The 20,422-nt window shown below is 31.5% G+C and overlaps 1 protein-coding gene across 1 annotated transcript in view; it reads left to right on the top strand.

The window, feature by feature from the left end:
* LOC143067066 (hemicentin-1-like) overlaps positions 1–20,422 on the top strand; it is a 69,153-nt gene that overhangs the window by 36,922 nt on the left and 11,809 nt on the right. The window lies entirely within an intron of this gene.

The raw sequence follows: 20,422 nt of genomic DNA, 5'->3' as shown, positions 1-20,422 counted from the left end.
AACACAAATGCAAAAAAAAAACCTTTTTACACTTGATAAATTTGAAATGAATGGTATTGTTCTTGATATATAATTTGTCGAAATACAACTCTTTAATTACTTGAACCCAAGATTATAAATGTTTCCTGCAGTCAACTAATGATGCTTGCGTAAGTTTTCCAACGTCTTTCAAAATTAAAATTGAGCATTTCAAAGTGTAATTAACTTTTCCTCTTTTGCCTCTAACAACAGCAAATCAGCTTGATTTTTTTTTTATTAACCCTCCAGCTGCATCAGGCACTCGAAGCAGCTTCTGACTATGTTGAAATCTTGATTTTTGATACCTCAAATCCCGGAAACAGTGCCTTTATTTATAATGCGATGCGCAATGGTCGATAAACTTGTGCATGCTTTTCACATCAAAGTTAATAGTTTTTAGTTGATCCGGTATATGCCATGCGCCTCGAGTGAAAAATGATGATCATGAACCTTTTCAGAACTTATAACTAAAAACTATTCCTTAACTAATCCATCACTTACTTCAGGATCGGACGGACCGTCAACATATTTAACTGGATGCTTATAGATCGCGAATACATTCACTATCAAACAATCAGTTTTCTGTAAATAGCTGAATTGGATTTCAATGTTATCCTTACTCGAATAGGTTTCAGAAAAATTAATAATGCAAATAGCATCTTTTTCTTTTATTGCTTCTTATTTCAATTATTTTGTTTACCATTTTTGAAATACTAAGGCTTTTCTACCTCAGGCATAAATTACCTTAGCTGTATTTTGCAAAATATTTAAGAAATTTGGTCTTCAATGCTCTTCAACTTCGTACTTTATTTGGCCTTTTTAACTTTTTGGATTAGAGCGTCACTGATCAGTCTTTAGTAGACGAAACGCGCATCTGGCGTATATACAAAATTTAGTCCTGGTATCTATGATGAGTTTATCACATCCTCATTTTTACGGAAATGTTGTTAACCGTGCCCGGAAATTTAGAAATGATCCATGTTAACTTGTCGCTCCTTTAAATAAACTTATTCTAATAGGTTACCTATTCAACACTGTAATAAGATCATTGAATATTGTTTTTATTGGTATAAATATCAGTTGTTATCAGTAAATTAAAAGCTAACTAAATATTACCAGTATGTTATATGCATATACATATTCATGGATCTACAATCTGTCGATACCTGTAACTTGGCATTGCACAAGGTTATGTTTTTCTCTGGCTGTTTATGACGTCTTTACACTAAATCCATTGGATGTTGGATGTGTACGGATTGATAGTTTAGTCTTAGATGCATGATTTTTTTATTAGTTGTTAGTGGCTTTGAACTAGCTGTCAGATAACTGTGAGTACCCTCAGATCTGTTCATTGCGTCTGTTTGTGTCGTGATGTATAAGTACCCGGGCACGTCTACTTGTATTTTTGTTCATCTGATGAGTTAAGCCTTTTTCAACTGATTTTAATAGTTCGTTCTTATGTTGTACTGTTATACCACTGTCCCAGGTTAGGGGGAGGGGAGGGATCCTGCTAACATGTTTAACCCCGCCACATTATTTATGTCTGTGTCTGTCCCAAGTCAGGAGCCTGTAATTCAGTGGTTGTCGTTTGTTTATGTGTTACATATTTGTTTTTCGTTCATTTTTTTTAAATAAATAAGGCCGTTAGTTTTCTCGTTTGAATTGTTTTACATTGCCTTATTGGGGCCGATTGTAGCTGACTATGAGGTATGGGCTTTGCTCATTGTTGAAAGCCGTACGGTGACCTATAGTTGTTAATGTCTGTGTCATTTTGGTCTTTTGTGGATAGTTGTCTCATTGGCAATCATACCACATCTTCTTTTTTATTTAATTTCCACAACAAACGTGTGCTGACAACTTTGATATCAATTCAGGAAAGTACATGTATATATATATACCTTCCAATTGATATTTTATAGTGTGTATTTCTATGTTATGATGTTATACTATTGTTTCGGAAAAGGGAGATGGTTTGGTACTATTAAAACGTTTAATCACGCTGCAAATGTGAGGAATATAAGTGTTTCTCGTTTTTATATAGATTAGGCCGTTGTTTTTCCTGTTTGAATAGTTTTACACTAGTCATTTTTGGGCCCTTTATAGCTTGCTGTTCGGTGTAAGTCAAGGAGGCTCCGTGTTGAAGTTCGATGGTCCTTTCGCTGAAGTGCGATGGTTTTGCATTATGTTTGGACAATGTGACGTTTTCAAATGCATTGTTATCATATTAAATTGCTCCGTGTTGAATACTTTATTTTGACCTATAATGGTTTACAAATTGTGACTTGGATGGAGAGTTGTCTCATTGGCACTCGCACCACATCTAATATCTTCATAGGCAGGATAATAAGATTTTGTAGATGAAGGTTTCATACGTACAAAGAAAAGGAAAACTAATGAAACGAATGATTCAAATCCCGAACAGTTTTGAGCATACGAGGTGGGGGTTACAAAAATATGCCAAACTAAGTCGGAAAACAAACAATTGGGGAAAAGCGCCTAAAAACTATCTTGGTCTTCAGATGTGCTAACCAGTGTTTGCGGAAGCATGTATAATGCATAAATTTTAAGCCTCTACAGGACACAGCAACATGTTTTTCTTGATCGATCACATTTACAACTATTGTTTTTACAATCGTAAACGACAGACTTTGAATATACTTTTTCGATTGCCATTACAAAACAATATGTTTGACCATCGTAAACAACATCCTATGATCCATGTAACGTGTTGCATCTGTCTTACCGATAACTGGTAATAGCGTGAGAATACTATGCTAGAAACACATAACTGTTAACTTTAAATACATTGTGACTTTAATTGTCTCATTGGGTCTCATATCATATCGCCTTATTTGTATATGTATTATACAAATATCAAAATGATGTTTTTAAGAGTACTGTATTAGTTGATATTCGTTTATAAATAAAGAAATCTTCTTACATTCTTCTGACTTTTAATATTCAGCACTTCGATTTAACGGATGTCAAGTTGGTTCAATATTCAACATTCAACATTCAACATTCAAATTTTTTTTCTCTCGTATCCAATATCAACATTCAACATTTGATTTCAACATTCAACATTCGATTTCAATATTCAACATTCAACATTCAATTTTCAACATTCAACATTCGATTTCAACATTCAACATTCGATTTCAATATTCAACATTCAACATTCAAAATTTTTTTTTTTTTTTTTCTCGTATCCATTTTCAACCTTCAACATTCGATTTCAACATTCAACATTCGATTTCAATATTCAACATTCAACATTCAATTTTCAACATTCAACATTCGATTTAAACATTCAACATTCGATTTCAATATTCAACATTCAACATTCAAAATTTTTTTTTTTTTTTTCTCGTATCCATTTTCAACATTCAACATTTGATTTCAACATTCAACATTCGATTTCAATATTCAACATTCAACATTCAATTTTCAACATTCAACATTCGATTTAAACATTCAACATTCGATTTCAATATTCAACATTCAACATTCAATTTTTTTTTTTTTTTTTTTCTCGTATCCATTTTCAACATTCAACATTCGATTTCAACATTCAACATTCGATTTCAATATTCAACATTCAACATTCAAATTTTTTTTTTTTTTTTTTTTTCTCATTGCAATTTTTTTTTCTTTTTTTTTCTCGTATCCATTTTTTTCAACATTCAACATTCGATTTCAACATTCAACATTCGATTGCAATATTCAACATTCAAATTTTTTTTGTTTTTTCTCGTATCCATTTTCAACATTCAACATTCGATTTCAACATTCAACATTCGATTTCAACATTCAACATTCGATATCAATATTCAACATTCAACATTCAAAATTTTTTTTTTTTTTTTCTCATTGCAATTTTTTTTTCTTTTTTTTCTCGTATCCATTTTTTTCAACATTCAACATTCGATTTCAACATTCAACATTCGATTGTAATATTCAACATTCAAAATTTTTTTTTTTTCTCGTATCCATTTTCAACATTCAATTTTTTTTTTTTTTTTTTTTTTTTTTTTTTTTTTTTTTCTCGTATCTATTTTCAACATTCAACATTCGATTTCAACATTCAACATCGATTTCAACATTCAACATTCGATATCAATATTCAACATTCAACATTCAAAATTTTTTTTTTTTTTTTTCTCATTGCAATTTTTTTTTCTTTTTTTTCTCGTATCCATTTTTTTCAACATTCAACATTCGATTTCAACATTCAACATTCGATTGCAATATTCAACATTCAAAATTTTTTTTTTCTCGTATCCATTTTCAACATTCAATTTTTTTTTTTTTTTTTTTTTTTTTTTCTCGTATCTATTTTCAACATTCAACATTCGATTTCAACATTCAACATTCGATTTCAACATTCAACATTCGATTTCAATATTCAACATTCAACATTCAAATTTTTTTTTTTTTTTTTTTTTTTTTTTTCGTATCCATTTTCAACATTCAACATTCGATTTCAACATTCAACATTCGATTTCAATATTCAACATTCAACATTCAAAATTGTTTTTTTTTTTTCTCATTCAAAAATTTTTTTTTTTTTTTTTTTTTCTCGTATCCATTTTCAACATTCAACATTTGATTTCAACATTCAACATTCGATTTCAATATTCAACATTCAACATTCAATTTTCAACATTCGATTTCAACATTCAACATTCGATTTCAATATTCAACATTCAACATTCAAAATTTTTTTTTTTTTTTTTTTTTTTCTCGTATCCATTTTCAACATTCAACATTCGATTTCAACATTCAACATTCGATTTCAATATTCAACATTCAACATTCAATTTTTTTTTTTTTTTTTTTTTTTTCTCATTCAAATTTTTTTTCCTTTTTTTCTCGTATCCATTTTTTTCAACATTCAACATTCGATTTCAACATTCAACATTCGATTGCAATATTCAACATTCAAAATTTTTTTTTTTTTTCTCGTATCCATTTTCAACATTCAATTTTTTTTTATTTTTTTTTTTCTTCTGGTATCCATTTTTAACATTCAACATTCGATTTCAACATTCAACATTCGATTTCAACATTCAACATTCGATTTCAACCTTCAACATTCGATTTCAACATTCAACATTCGATTTCAACATTCAACATTCGATTTCAACATTCGATTTTCAACTTTCAACATTCGTTTTCAACATTCAATATTCGTTTTCAACATTCGATTTTCCACTTTCAACATTCGTTTTCAACATTCAACATTCGTTTTCAACATTCGATTTTCAACTTTCAACATTCGTTTTCAACATTCAACATTCGTTTTCAATATTCAACATTCGTTTTCAATATTCAACATTCGTTTTCAACATTCAACATTCGTTTTCAACATTCGATTTTCAACTTTCAACATTCGATTTCAACATTCGATTTTCAACTTTCAACATTCGATTTCAACATTCAACATTCGTTTTCAACATTCAACATTCGTTTTCAACATTCGATTTTCAACTTTCAACATTCATTTTCAACTTTCAACATTCGATTTCAACATTCAACATTCGTTTTCAACATTCGACATTCGTTTTCAACATTCAACATTCAACATTCGTTTTCAACATTCGATTTTCAACTTTCAATATTCGTTTTCAACATTCAACATTCGTTTTCAACATACGATTTTCAACTTTCAACATTCGTTTTCAACATTTGATTTTCAACTTTCAACATTCGATTTCAACATTCAACATTCGTTTTCAACATTCAAAATTCGTTTTCAACATTCAACATTCGTTTTCAACATTTAACATTCGTTTCAACATTCGATTTTCAACTTTCAACATTCGATTTCAACATTCAACATTCGTTTTCAACATTCAACATTCGTTTTCAACATTCGATTTTCAAATTTCAACATTCGTTTTCAACATTCAACATTCGTTTTCAATATTCAACATTCGTTTTCAACATTCAACATTCGTTTTCAACATTCGATTTTCAACTTTCAACATTCGTTTTCAACATTCAACATTCGTTTTCAACATTCAACATTCGTTTTCAACATTCGATTTTCAAATTTCAACATTCGTTTTCAACATTCAACATTCGTTTTCAATATTCAACATTCGTTTTCAACATTCAACATTCGTTTTCAACATTCGATTTTCAACTTTCAACATTCGTTTTCAACATTCAACATTCGTTTTCAACATTCAACATTCGTTTTCAACATTCGATTTTCAACTTTCAACATTCGTTTTCAACATTCAACATTCGTTTTCAATATTCAACATTCGTTTTCAACATTCAACATTTGTTTTCAACATTCGATTTTCAACTTTCAACATTTGATTTCAACATTCAACATTCAACATTCGTTTTCAACATTCAACATTCGTTTTCAACATTCAACATTCGTTTTCAACATTCGATTTTCAACATTCAACATTCGTTTTCAACATTCGATTTTCAACTTTCAACATTCGTTTTCAGCATTCATCATTCATTTTCAACATTCAACATCCGATATCTGTGTTTATTTGAGTCCATTTGTTTTTCATTTTGAAATATCAAAATAAAAAAATAAAAAACGAGAATGTTTCCATTGTTCGGTTTTGATTTCTCGAAAACCAAAATGAAAAACAAGTGTTTTCGTTTTTTGTGTTTTATTTTTCTAAAACCAAAACGGAAAACGAAAGTGTTTTCATTTTTTGTTTTTTATTTCACTAAAAACCAATTAAAAATGAAAATAAATTTTAAAGTGCAAGTTTCCATTTTTCGTTTTCGAATTTACTCAAACAGAGATTAGTATTCAATTTCAATTATTAGCCGATTTATAATGGAAACAGTTTTCCTTTCTAGTTTCACATTCTTCGTAAATTCTGCATTGTAAACCCTCCCATGATGGTGCAACATAATGTAGACAAAATAAACCACATGACTTCTGAATTGACATACGGTGATAAAATAATCAAAGACTTTCAAATTACCTTGTTCATACCTTTGATAAATAATAAATTATCATATTTAAATATTAAACGAATCACAAATTTAAATTGTACAATATAATATTAAGATTCATAAAGATAGTACAAATAAATAGATTTGTTACAACATGACACTTATAAGGGAGGTAATTACTTTTTAAAACTGACAAGAAAACTAGCCTAGTCGTTAAAGTATACATGCACAGCGGTTGTCAGATCAAAAGTCTTTAATAACAATCAGGAACCGGGTGCGTGAACTTTACTTTTAAGTTTAGAAAGGTCGATCTAAGATTATTAGAATTGATGACCAACGTCCATCTGCCAGTATTGTCCGTTCCGTGAACATCGAGGACGATAATATGTTTTGCTTGATAGATTGATTAAAAAACAATTTTCCGCAATTTCACAATTCAAACCTGGACAAGAATTCAATTATTTTGGCATTCGGAGCCTATAGGGTTTTTGTTTTGCTTATTTGTGAAGGCTACATATATGGTGACCTGAACTAGAGGGCGTTGTTGGGGTATTATGTTATTGAGAATAGTTGACAAAAAATATAAATTATAGAGACAATGGACCAAGAAATAAATAAAAAAGCTAGAATAATGGTGTAAACTATAAAGAGAAGAGAATAATTGGCAAAAAGTATAAAGAATAGAGAAAAATGGCCTAAAATATCAAAGAATACAGAAATTAAGAACCATGAATTCAGACCATCATACTAGTTGCCTTAATCAATGTTAGTTTGTCTCTGGGAGATTTGTATTGGTTATCATACGGTTTCTCTTTATTTCGATGTCTATTAATTAAGATACGAGCTTTCATTATTTGCCAACATATTACATATCACATTATAACAAAAAATACTTTTATTTTTTGCAAACTACCATAGATTTGCGGGTTACTGTTCTGCATAAAACCACATTGGAGGCCACTTTTTTTTCAAGTGGACTTCAGCTAACCACCCTACCCTGCCATTACCGAAAAGATTATAAAACACATTTCAACGGCCATACATTTGTCCGCACAATGTGTAAAGGGGAGCTGGGTAGGCTAGCTGATGTCTACTGGAGAAAAAAATCAAGGTTGTTATTTGGCTTATTTTATTTTCAAAAGATATGACCAAAGTCGGGGTCGGACACCCAACCCAACCCTTACCGAAAATATAATAAAAATTGTCCGCACTAGTAGTACTGCAACCACAGGTCATTTTTTAAAACTTTAATGGTCCGGAAGAACACACACCTAAATTATATAACGACGGAAAGAGGAAAACATATAAAATAAGAAAAATTGGGTCGTAAAAATCCAGAGTGGTCACAATTTTGTGAAATTGAGGTTAAAGGTCAGACCTAAAAATATCAATAATTCAACCACAAGGACAAAAAGGAGAAATATTCTGATATTTATTCAATAGAATTCTACAAAAACAATTCGATCATAAGCATATGCTATAAACGATGTTAAAATGACAAATTTGACAACTTATATGAAGAGCTGCCATTACAAAATAGCGTTGATTTGGAACCTTCTGATTTTTTCCATTTAAGGCATAGCAAAAGAAGAAGTGGCCTTGTCCTTTTCACATCCATAAACTTTCATATTGTGTATAGTGTTTCACTAAAGTATATTACAGAATTATTTTCTAAACTATAAAACACCAGTTTATTAAATTATTTCAAATTTTTTTCTATCTTTGAAAAAAACAAAATTCAAGCACTGAAACAGTGTTTTTAATTTTGCATCTTAAAGGTTGTGTATTTTGTAAAAAATAGTATCTAGTTATAGATAAATACATATTGTGTATTTGTAAAGTCTAAACAGAGCAGTTATAACACAAAATATACTATAGTCATCCGAGGCGAATGCGAGGTTGAAAACAAATTGGGTGTAAAACAAAGTCAGTTTGGTGCATGAACATTTTTTAGTGGATTAATCCTGGTAAAAAAAGTTAACTCATTATTTTTTTAAGGGAAGGATGAAAAATTACACAATGCAATGCCAATTTTCTAATGTTGTAATTTAAAATCAGTCATGATCCTAATATAACTTTTAAAAGCGATCGACACACGATACCTGAAGTATTCATTAAGGAAGCTGGCTTGTCATGTTTTTGATTTTTTGTCAGATTTTCGGAATCCTCTGATTTTATCCATTGGAATGCCTTGGAAAAAAATGCCCGGTGACCCCCATTTTTTCTTTTGAAAATCTTTTACATGTATAATGATAAGTCATCTGCAAAAGCTTTATAAAATTTTAATTACTTTTTAACAGTTTTTGAGAACGTCAATTGTCAATGATATAGCTATGAAAAGTCAAGAGAGAATATTTTCCCGCCAAAATTTCAATGGCTCATATCTCCAAAACAAGCACGGTGACCTATATATTTTTTCAGCTCTTTGGATTCCTTTATTGATTCCCTATCAATAGAAAATAGTGTTTTGAAAATTTAATTACTTTAAAACAGAAAAGCGAACTCCCTTAAAGGGGGACATGAATCAATCTCTCAGTCATCATATGCGGATTAAGTACGCGTATAAGCATAACAAGACACTTCCCTTTTTTTATAAGAACAAGTTAGGAGCAGGACAGAGTTTGTTCATAGCACAGTACAAATACCATCTGGAGCGTAAATACCGTCAAGATTCTGTCAAACTCGTCAGATATAGTTTTACCTTTGCATAGGAAACATAAAAGCAATGTGAGTACAAAGTTTCGATCAATGTTCGTGACCCATATTCCCATATGCATATGCATGATATATCTGCACTGCCAATCCCAAATGTAATTGGGCGAATGTTGCTACAGAAACGATTGAATTTGTAATAGCCATACATTTAAGAATTTTTGTTAAATAAATTTTTAGGGACACTATACGGTTCAGAAGCGCCTTTGTGTTATTTTTCACAAATTAACTAACAAATGAACTTTTGAGCATAGACTCCGTGTTGAAAACCGGACCGTGACCTATAATGGTTTACCTTAATAAATTGTGACTTGGATGGTGTGTTGTATCATTGACACTCATACCACATCTTTTTATATCTATTAAGAAGATATGCGGACATCATTTCCATAGAAATACCAAACCGAGGACATAGCTCATAAGAGCACTGGTGCCAGGGTGAAGTAGTTGTTCTTCTTTAAATATACCCTTGATATTTTCAGACACACCTTGGTGTAATTCTGAAAGTCTTAACATAGACTTTGATTTTCCTGCAGCATATATGGCATCCCCTATATAGAGCTAAACTCTATATTTCATATCCCTTGGCCCCACTGTGTCTGAATTGTAAGGTGTCACACTATCTAGGTAGTTCTGGAGTTTGGCAGTTTGTTAAGCATCAGAGACAATCTTGGGTAAATGTGATCGGTATATGTATTTGGTCGTGCTACATGAGAAAGGCTTTTTCTTATGGAAGAACAAATCACTAACAATCGTTATTAATGAACTGACAGCAAGTTCAAACTCTGATATTAGTAACTGTTTTACTTAATTGCACAGGTGTTGACCTCAATAAGTACATTTACTTGGTTATGCATGGATAAATGATTACTCTCATTAATTAGCACAGCACACCTTAAAAGACTGTCAACACGTTTAAAGGACTCATTTTTGTGTAGTTTTCTGTTTTTTTTTTTTAAGGTTTTTCTTTTACACAAAAACCCTGTTTTCCTATCCAAACTACGAGATCGTATACAAGTGTCAGGTTGTGAGGATACATGTCGATCAGTTTGATCACATGCAGTATATGGATTTCTGTTGTTTTGTTTTAAGTTCCCCAAGGGTGACTTGGGAAACGAAATATGATCACTTGGTCTTCTCTCGACCGGCAGTTAAACGAAGTGGGACGACCGTTTGGCTGTGCGGGATGTATCAAGTTCGCAGTCACGTCCGGTCAGAATGGGGACGTTTAATCCGATGCCTCGTGTAAAGGGAGTGCCACGTTCTCTGCACGTTAAAAATCCTTGCAACAACTCTTTGAGGGGTCCGTAGGTGGCCTGTTGCAACGGCAAATTCTGTCCCAATCCAATATACCATCATTTTCCAGTGGCAGTCTAAATTTTCCCGTCCAATTCCCGAATGACCTCTATTATGACAAAACCTACCTATTGTTTTTATTATTAACTTGTTCTCGTCCTGAAGATGCACGAAATATTTGCCACTGGACGTTAAGCAACCAACAATCAATCAATCAATCTAATTTAAAGACGCACCAATTTTGCCTTCTTGTGCAAGTCTCATAACATCACTAATGATTCGCCCAAGGACAGCAGAATATCAAGAGAAGTTGGTTTTAGCATCACCTTGTCACACACCAAATCTCTGCGAAACTGCAATAGTACTTTTCCCCCGATCACTTGCATGCATATTTATTGCTCTGAGGTTAAACATTTACATACAATGTATTTTCACACAATATCAACTATAGTCATCATCCTGAAAAACCCTTATCCGAAGGATTTGGTTAACTTTTATGAAAAGTCAAAATTTTATTAACACAAATATAACTTATTTACAGAAAATACACGAAAGAACTACTATATATATTCAAATCACTCAAAAATAAATAAACTTATCCTACAAAATCTTCATAATTACATCGAAACTATCAAATTGATTGTGAAGGAAAAAATAAATTGTGGAGCTGATTGACGGATAGACAAGTTTCGTAATTAAAAAAGGTACAAATGATGTTTTTATTTTTGAGTTTTTGACAAAATTGTTTGGAATTTGCCCAACAAAATTTGCATGCAGTATCGCAATAATATGTTTTGTCCTCTAAAATGTCAAATACTGTTTTTGAATCATATGTTTTCTCGTTTTCAAAGAAAAGGAGCGTTACATTTCTATCTAAAAAACAGCCAACTTTAAGTCTGAAAGTTTTACTTGGGGATGGTATTATATTTATGTCTTTATCATTCCGATGATCCTTGATGATATGTGCATAGAAAATATTTACGAAAATAGCGGGAAATTTAACAAAAAAAAAAAATTTTGGATTTTAAGGCAACTACTCAAAACCGTAATTGAGGGGTACCCCCATTAAAGGGATAAAATACAAAAATGTGACCATGGAAACTTTTTACGACCCGACGGAAATTAAAAAATAGATATTATTTTATCATTTAAAACAATTTACAGCTGTGTGTTATTCCGGACCATTAAACTCGTTAACTAAGCGTCTTTTTCGATGTCAGTTGCACGACTATAGGTGCAAAGGGAAGCTTGATAGCAGAGGTTTACAGTAGAAAAAATCCAGGGTGTTGTTCTGCTTAATTTTTTCTTCTAAAGTAGTTCTCAACTTGATGTCGGATACCAAACCCAACCATTACCGGATAGTTAATAAAAACAATTCTGCGGCAAAATACTTTTATCTGCACTAGGCAAAAACGTAAGCTAGAGATATAGGGCCTACTTGATCAAAATTACAAGTTTGGATATAGCTAGGATTATTCTTTTTAAACTAATGAATAATTTCCTTGCCCACCGTACAAGTGATTACAAAATATAAACCTTTAGTCTAATCATAATCAAGCGAAATCCATTATTTCCGAGGTAGAATGTTTTGTAAAATCAGTTTTGTGTGGCCAAAAAAAAGTTAAAATCAAGAGTGCAACTTTCTTTTCTTTTAATGCAGAACAATTATTACTGTTCATGAACTATTTTACAGGATGTCGAGAATATGGAATTTCCGAAAGCTATATATTTCATAGAATAGAGCAATTTGTCATCTTTTAAAAATAATCATAACTATTTACGATTCTGTAAACACACACAATTGTTGACTCTTTAAAATATAAAGCGTGCTGCACGCTGTATAAAATACTGAAAAGCGGTTTATATTACCTGTATATAACTAATGAACCATAAATGAAATTTAAAAAAAAAAACATTAAATGGTGTCTTTGACTACTTAACTGGTGATATAGTGGTTATTTATTAATAAAAACATTTGAAGTACGTTTGAGTCTTATGCAAAATTTGTGTTTATATATCTTTGAAAGCTGGATCCTGCCGACGGGCTGGTTAAGCCTGGTCTTACAAACTCCGCATTTTCATTGCAGCCGATTGCATTGAGTGTGTAGACAAAGGTAATATCATTGGTTACCTTTCTTGTTAAACCGTGAAGTCATTTTTAGGTAAGGTATACTACCCTTCTGTGGAAGTAGCCTAGTCCTACAGGCAGTTTAATTGGTTATATGTCGAACCAGTCTACTCTTAATGGAGGGTAGTTTGCCTAACCTAATAATGACTTCACCATACAGCTACAATGTAGCAAGCAATCTAACCAATAATACCACATTTGCCTACACACTCACTGAATCGGCTGTAACGTCTTTACAATTACATGTTGCAACACCTTATAAAATTATTGGGCTACAATAAATGTTTGGAAAATTACGTCAATGTGCTTTCCCAAAGGGTTTTATGCAGAACATTTCCCGGAAATTTATAATGGTAGTTTGTAAAAACAATGTCAAATTCGAAATATAACTGAACAAAGAAGTTACATACATTCAAAAGGTTGAGATATTGAAGGCCAAATAAGTTTTTATATTTCACATTCTTGCATGTCTTATATATAGTTACCAGACAGTCATTAATATAATTCTAAGGCAAAAGTAAATGTAGAGTTTCATTGGTTAAATGAAGACTACAATATAAATAAAGGATTCTCAAATGATCATTACTTTTGTTTGTAGTACAATGAGCAAATCCCGCAATCAATCAATCAACCAATCAAGCAAGCAATCAATTAACAAATCAAGCAATCAACTAATCAATTAATACAATTGAGAATGGAAATAAAGAATGTGGCAAAGAGACAACAGCCAAACCAAAGAGCAGAAAACAGAAAACAACCGAAGGCCACCAATAGGTCTACACTAAACTAAAATTAAATTAAAAAAAAACACCATAAAACAACTAACAAAGGCCAGAGTCTCCTGACTTGGGACATGCGCAAAAATTGCGGCGGGGTTAAACATACTTTGTGAGATCTAAATCCTTCTTCTATACAACTATACAACTATAGCTAGCCAATGTAGAATAAACAAACACACAACAATTTGCACAGTAACACTCAGTTTAAAAGAAATCCTAGTCCGATGTCGGAATAGGTACCAACAAAAAAACTACGCAAAATGAAACTAATTCATAAATTAAATTACTAGCAGTAACTGACATGCCAGCTCAAGACCCCAATTAAACCGATCAAAAGATTATATAGATATAAGAAGGTGTGTTATGAGTGCCAATGAGACAACTCTCCATCCAAGTCACAATTTGTAATATGGAATATGTGTACTGTGTTTCAAATTGATTAGACTGCAACTTCATCAAAAACTACCTTTACCAAAAAACTTTAACCTGAAGCCAAACAGGCCGATGAACGGAAGAACGAACGGACGCACAGAACGAACAGCATAAAGTCCATAAATGGAACGTAAAAAATGTGCTGAAATTGAATGAAGGTCTGGTAAATCTCAATGAGACCATAATCGGCATATCCAAATAAATTTCCCTAAGGTCACAAACAATATCTTTCACTTAAAGATATATTCCACTTCTCCTGCAATGTAGTATTTATCAATAATAATGTAAAAGAAACTGAATGCATGTAAATTAAAAATGATCAGGGCAGCAAACTTAGCAGACTGAGTCCTGAATACCAATCAAACACTGTAAAAATATTTTTTGAATATTGTTCTCATTGGTATAAATAGTAATTTTGTTATCAGTAACTTAAAACCATATCAAATATCATTGTTTTACACACCAAGGTACTACAATCTGTTGTTACCTATGCTTCTCTTATTGTTAACAACGTCTTTATACTAAAACCACTGGATGTGGATTTGCACTGATTGACATATTTGTCTTAGATACATGATTTTTGTATTAGTTTTTATTGGCTTTGAACTAGCTGTCAGTAACTGCGATTACTCTCGGATCTGTATTTTTTTGTCCCTTTTACAGCGGATGATCGTAAAGTCATTCCGGTCTATTGTTGCGAGTCAGAGAGCTTTCCTTTACGTAACTTGCGTGTTGGACTTGTAACCGATCTATAATCTATAAATACGCGGAAACCAGAGCTCACACCGTGTTGGTGGGTATGTGATGACTATATGATAAGCTCAGGATGTCTTTTTAAATGTTGCATACGGTGACTTGGTGATGTCTTCATTCCATGCATTGTCCCATTACTTTATATAGACAGCTTATCAGTCAACCTGATCTATCAAAGTAGCTCTACTGTAAAGTAAGACGAGAAACAAGATATACACTAACTTAGATTGGTATATACATGTACATGTATATGTATTATACTCATATAAATCCAAGTCAAATTTATATTCTAAAACAACATAAAAATAAAAAAAGTGTAAAAAAAATTGCTTTTAATATATTTTGTTTGTGAGTGGCTATGTTTAAAGGCATGTTTTCTAGTCTGGGTTAAGAATAAACTATTGGCTATGATTATGTGTTTTATTATGATAGTTTGCGCGGGAAAGGCGGGGGATAGACAGGTTCTAAAAATGAAAAGTCTTACCTGATGTATAGAAAACAAAACACGCACAAGGAAATAGTTCCGCTAAAGTACCAATAGGTGAAATATACTGTTGTTTTCCCCGCCCGAAAAATGCTTCGGACGCAATGAATATCTATGATGAGTTTATTAATAAACTTTATACATTTTGTAACAAGGACGCAAAAGAACTTCAGTAACCATATGTTAACATATTATGAAAGCTCACGTACTTATTTATAATAGAGATAAATAAAGAAAAAAACGTATGAAAACCAATAACAATCTACCAGGGACAAAATAACGGGGACGTTACGCACGGTATTGGTGCCACTTAGCGTTACACGACGTTTCTAATAAAACAACGATTTTGACGTTGTTTCACGGAAAATTTCAAACGTTGATCTTATATTTTACTCATGTGAAATGCCGCTTTAAGTACAGAGATTTTCGAAGTTGCTTCTTTATATGGTTTTATTTTTTCAAGCCGGTGGAAATACAAAATTCCATTGAATTTGAACTGAAATTTTTTTAATTGTTTGAGAAGAATTATAGATGCAAGAATAACACAAAATAACAATTTGATGTCTTGTTAAATGATTGAAATATATAAAAAGAAGATGTGGTATGATTGTCAATGAGACATCTCACTACAAGAGACCAAAATGACACAGAAATTAATAACTATAGGTCACTGTACGGCCTTCAAAAGCAAAGCCCATATCGCATAGTCTGCTATAAAAGGCCCCGAAATGACAACGTATAACAGTTCAGACGAGAAAACTAACTGCCTAATTTTTGTAAAAGAAATGAACGAAAGAGTCTGTTTTGTACATATTTTTTGGCGTTTTTGTATCTTCAAAATGTTTTAAAACATTAAAACTTAGTTTGATACTATGAGTGAAACAAATGCAGGACAAGTCTGAGGCGAATCTCTTTACTCTTAGGACGAGCGTGCTTACAACATATCACATTGGGTGTCTTTGCTTATAACCTTTTAAAAACAGTGACTTATACTTACATTATAATGCATATTATTCATTTTAACGTATAAGTAAGACCACAATCTTAATATCAACCACGATTTTATACAATTATTTTCATTTTACTAGATGTGTATTTTTAAGTAATTGCTATATGTGCATGTTTACATGGATCAAGGTTTTTTCTCAAGCTAACAACTATGGACCAAGAATACATTCCATGCATTTTTTATATACTATTGGTTATTTTTGGTTCAGCTAGCGCTTCCATTTTCAACATATAACAGAGTATATCGGTTTACACTAAATCGTCTTTGACTTAAAAAAAAAAACGTTTCCGAACTGATTATTTTTTATGTTTTCGGTTTCAATCTCTTTGGTTTCTATATTCGTATTTACATTGTTTTACAAGTAGTATCAACGTACTGAATTACTGAACATCGGATGACCGCAAGTTCTTGTTGATGGTCACAAGCAGTTTTCTCAGAAAAAAATCACATTTCTATACCTGAAACTGAGATTTATGTACAGATATATATGTTTTTATAAGACAAGTTCGTGCGTGGATGATGAATAAAATTAATGACAGGGAATTCAACCTCACTGCTTTAATATCTATGACATTGTGGTGATACAAATCAGTATAATCTGATGTGTTGTTTATATTTATATTATATTAATATTTGTATATAGCAGTTACATGTATGTATAATTTTCATGGTATAACATTCTATTCTACGATTCTAATAAAAGTGCAGTACACATGCATGGTGGACACTCTTCTATCACAATTCGATTTTTCCAATATATTGGATTTGAGAAGACATTCATAATTTCCAACAAAACTTTCTTGTGATATTCTTCCGCATGCGTTAACACATTTCTTTTGTACGTGTGCATAGATTTTAATGCATATAAATATTTCTAACGACACAATATGTTTGTATTATTAATTTCCGTTCTTATTAGTATTCATTGCAGATATGAATTTATAACTAGCGATACGATAATTATTATGTTATTTTGTACTCGATGATATATATCCGCGTATTTATACGATCGGTTACCAGTCAAAAACGAAATTATGGTTAAACTTCATTCTGTCACACTACTACTAAATGTAATTACCCTTTTTTTCATACACATATTGCTAGGTACATTTGTAGATGTACTCACAGTAGGTAAAAAAAAATAATCGTTAGCTATACTGAAATTTTATGACATACGAGTATTTCTCTGATAAAACTTTTTGTTAAATGAGTCGATGTGACACCAAAAAAAATGATTGCACATTTTACTGAAATTTTCACGGTTACCAGTCAAAAACGAAATTATGGTTAAACTTCATTCTGTCACACTACTACTAAATGTAATTACCCTTTTTTTCATACACATATTGCTAGGTACATTTGTAGATGTACTCACAGTAGGTAAAAAAAAATAATCGTTAGCTATACTGAAATTTTATGACATACGAGTATTTCTCTGATAAAACTTTTTGTTAAATGAGTCGATGTGACACCAAAAAAAATGATTGCACATTTTACTGAAATTTTCACGACTAAGGAGTACTTTTTCTCAAAAGATTTATTGTGAGAATTTTCAATAATTTGTTAAGCTTCGAATCTTTTAATACCAAAGTTTTTTTACGGGTTGAGCAGCAAATTGGGACATTTTTTCTCTTTTTTATTTATTTTTTCTGACGATCTTCCTCCTCTTATAGTTAAAAACGTCTTTTACTTCATTTAAGGTTAAATGTATACAATATAGTTGTAAAATTTTAAACCATTCTACTTACTAATGAATCCGCGCTTGGATTTCAAAGACGCACATAAAACAAAATTGTAACAGCGGGACACCCTTAAAATGACGTTATAGGCATCGAAATGAGCATTTTTTTTTTCATTAGAAAATAGACAAAGCACAAATTCATCTATTTCATTGATTTCTATGGTTTATTTCCTTTCGAATGATATGCATAACATGGCTATTTATTGTAAAGGATAAGAGCTTGAATTTTAATAACCGCCATCTAACCCATATTTCCAAAGTGACACCAATATCGTGCGCAACGTCGTTGCTTTAGACAACTAGTATAATTGTCTCAAAGTGGGGGTTTTCGTTTCTGTATTCTGTAATACTAGAACCATAGTTTTACTTTAGGCCATTTATGTCGAGCCTTCGACTTTAGTCGAAAAAGCGAGACATAGCGATCCTACATTCCGTCTGCGTCGGTGTCGTCGGCGGCGTCCACAAATACTCACTCTGTGGTTAAAGTTTTTGAAATTTCAATAACTTTCTTAAACTAAACTGGATTTCTACCAAACTTGGACAGAAGCTTTTTTATGTTCATAAGATAGTATGCAGATGTAAAAATAAAATTCCATTTTTTCCGTATTTTACTTATAAATATACTTAGTTTGTCTGCCAGAAAACATTGCATTCACCCTTTGGTTTAAGTTTTTGAAATTTTAATAAATTTCTTAAACTATACTATACCAAACTTGGACAGAAGTTTGTTTATGATCATAAGATAGTATCCAGAAGTAAATTTTGGAAAAATAAAATTCTTTTTTTCCATATTTTACTTTTAAAAGAATGGACTTAGTCTTTCTGCCAGGAAACATTACATTCACTCTGTGGTTAAAGTTTTGAAATTTTAATAACTTTCTTAAACTATCCTGGGTTTGTACCAAACTAAGACAGAAGTAAATTTTGTTGACAAATAAATCCATTTTTTTGTGCATTTTACTTTTAAATGGACTTAGATTTTATGCCAGGAAAGAACACACTCACTCTGTGGTTAAAGTGTTTAAAATTTTAATATCTTTCTTATACTATTTTGGACCTGTACCAAAATTGGACAGAAGCTTTTTTATGATCAAAAGCTAGAACAAAATGTATCTAAAAGAAAATTTTGTTAAAATTTTGTACCTGTGTATCTGTATTTTACTTATAAATGGACTTACATTATTTATGTATGTGCCTGTCCCAAGTCAGGAGCCTGTAATTCAGTCGTTGTCGTTTGTTTATGTGTTACATTTTTGTTTTTCGTTCATTTTTTTACATAAATAAGGCCGTTAGTTTTCTCGTTTGAATTGTTTTACTTTGTCTTTTCGGCTTTTATAGCTGACTACGTGGTATGGGCTTTGCTCATTGTTGAAGGCCGTACGGTGACCTATTATAGTTGTTAATGTTTGTGTCATTTTGGTCTTTTGTGGATAGTTGTCTTATTGGCAATCATACCACATCTTCTTTTTTATATATTAGTATTTCTTCCAGTCTATATTACAGACAGTCTGCAGTTAAGGTTTTTAAAACATTCTGTATTTTTACCAAACGTGGACAGAAGCTTCTTAGAATCATAAGATAGTATTAAGAGGAATATTTTTTATTGATTTTATTCCTCTTTTGTTGAGCCTGCGATTAACAGCATAAGTAGGCTAGACACTGGGTTCCGCGAAACCCTTAATAATGTTTCTCTATATACTCTTTAAATTATGGTGTGAGCCATTTTTCTCTATTCTTCATACTTTTTGCCAGTTAACTTATTCTCTTTATATTTGAACACCTCATTATTCTATTTTATTCATTTTTGTTCCATTGTCTCTAATATTCAATCCCCGCTATTCTCTATTCCTTAAACGCCATCCACACCTTCTAGTTTAAGTGACCATATAGCCTTCACAAATGAGCAATATTTATACTCCGAATGTCAAAAAAATTGAAAGCTACTCGCGGTTTTAAATGTGAACTTGCAGAACGTTTTGCGACAAGACCGGCAAGGAACCGGCAGCCCTGTATTTGTTTTTGCGGGGAAATAAATAAGCGGAACCGGACCATTTATACCCATTTTACAATAGCCACAATAGTAATAGAGGATAGTCACTGTTATGTCTTATCATCTTAGATCATCTCCAAA

Source organism: Mytilus galloprovincialis, chromosome 1, assembly GCF_965363235.1.
Source record: "Mytilus galloprovincialis chromosome 1, xbMytGall1.hap1.1, whole genome shotgun sequence".
NCBI lineage: Eukaryota > Metazoa > Mollusca > Bivalvia > Mytilida > Mytilidae > Mytilus > Mytilus galloprovincialis.
Note: the sequence above shows the minus strand (reverse complement) of the source record. Positions and strands in the feature narration are given on the sequence as shown.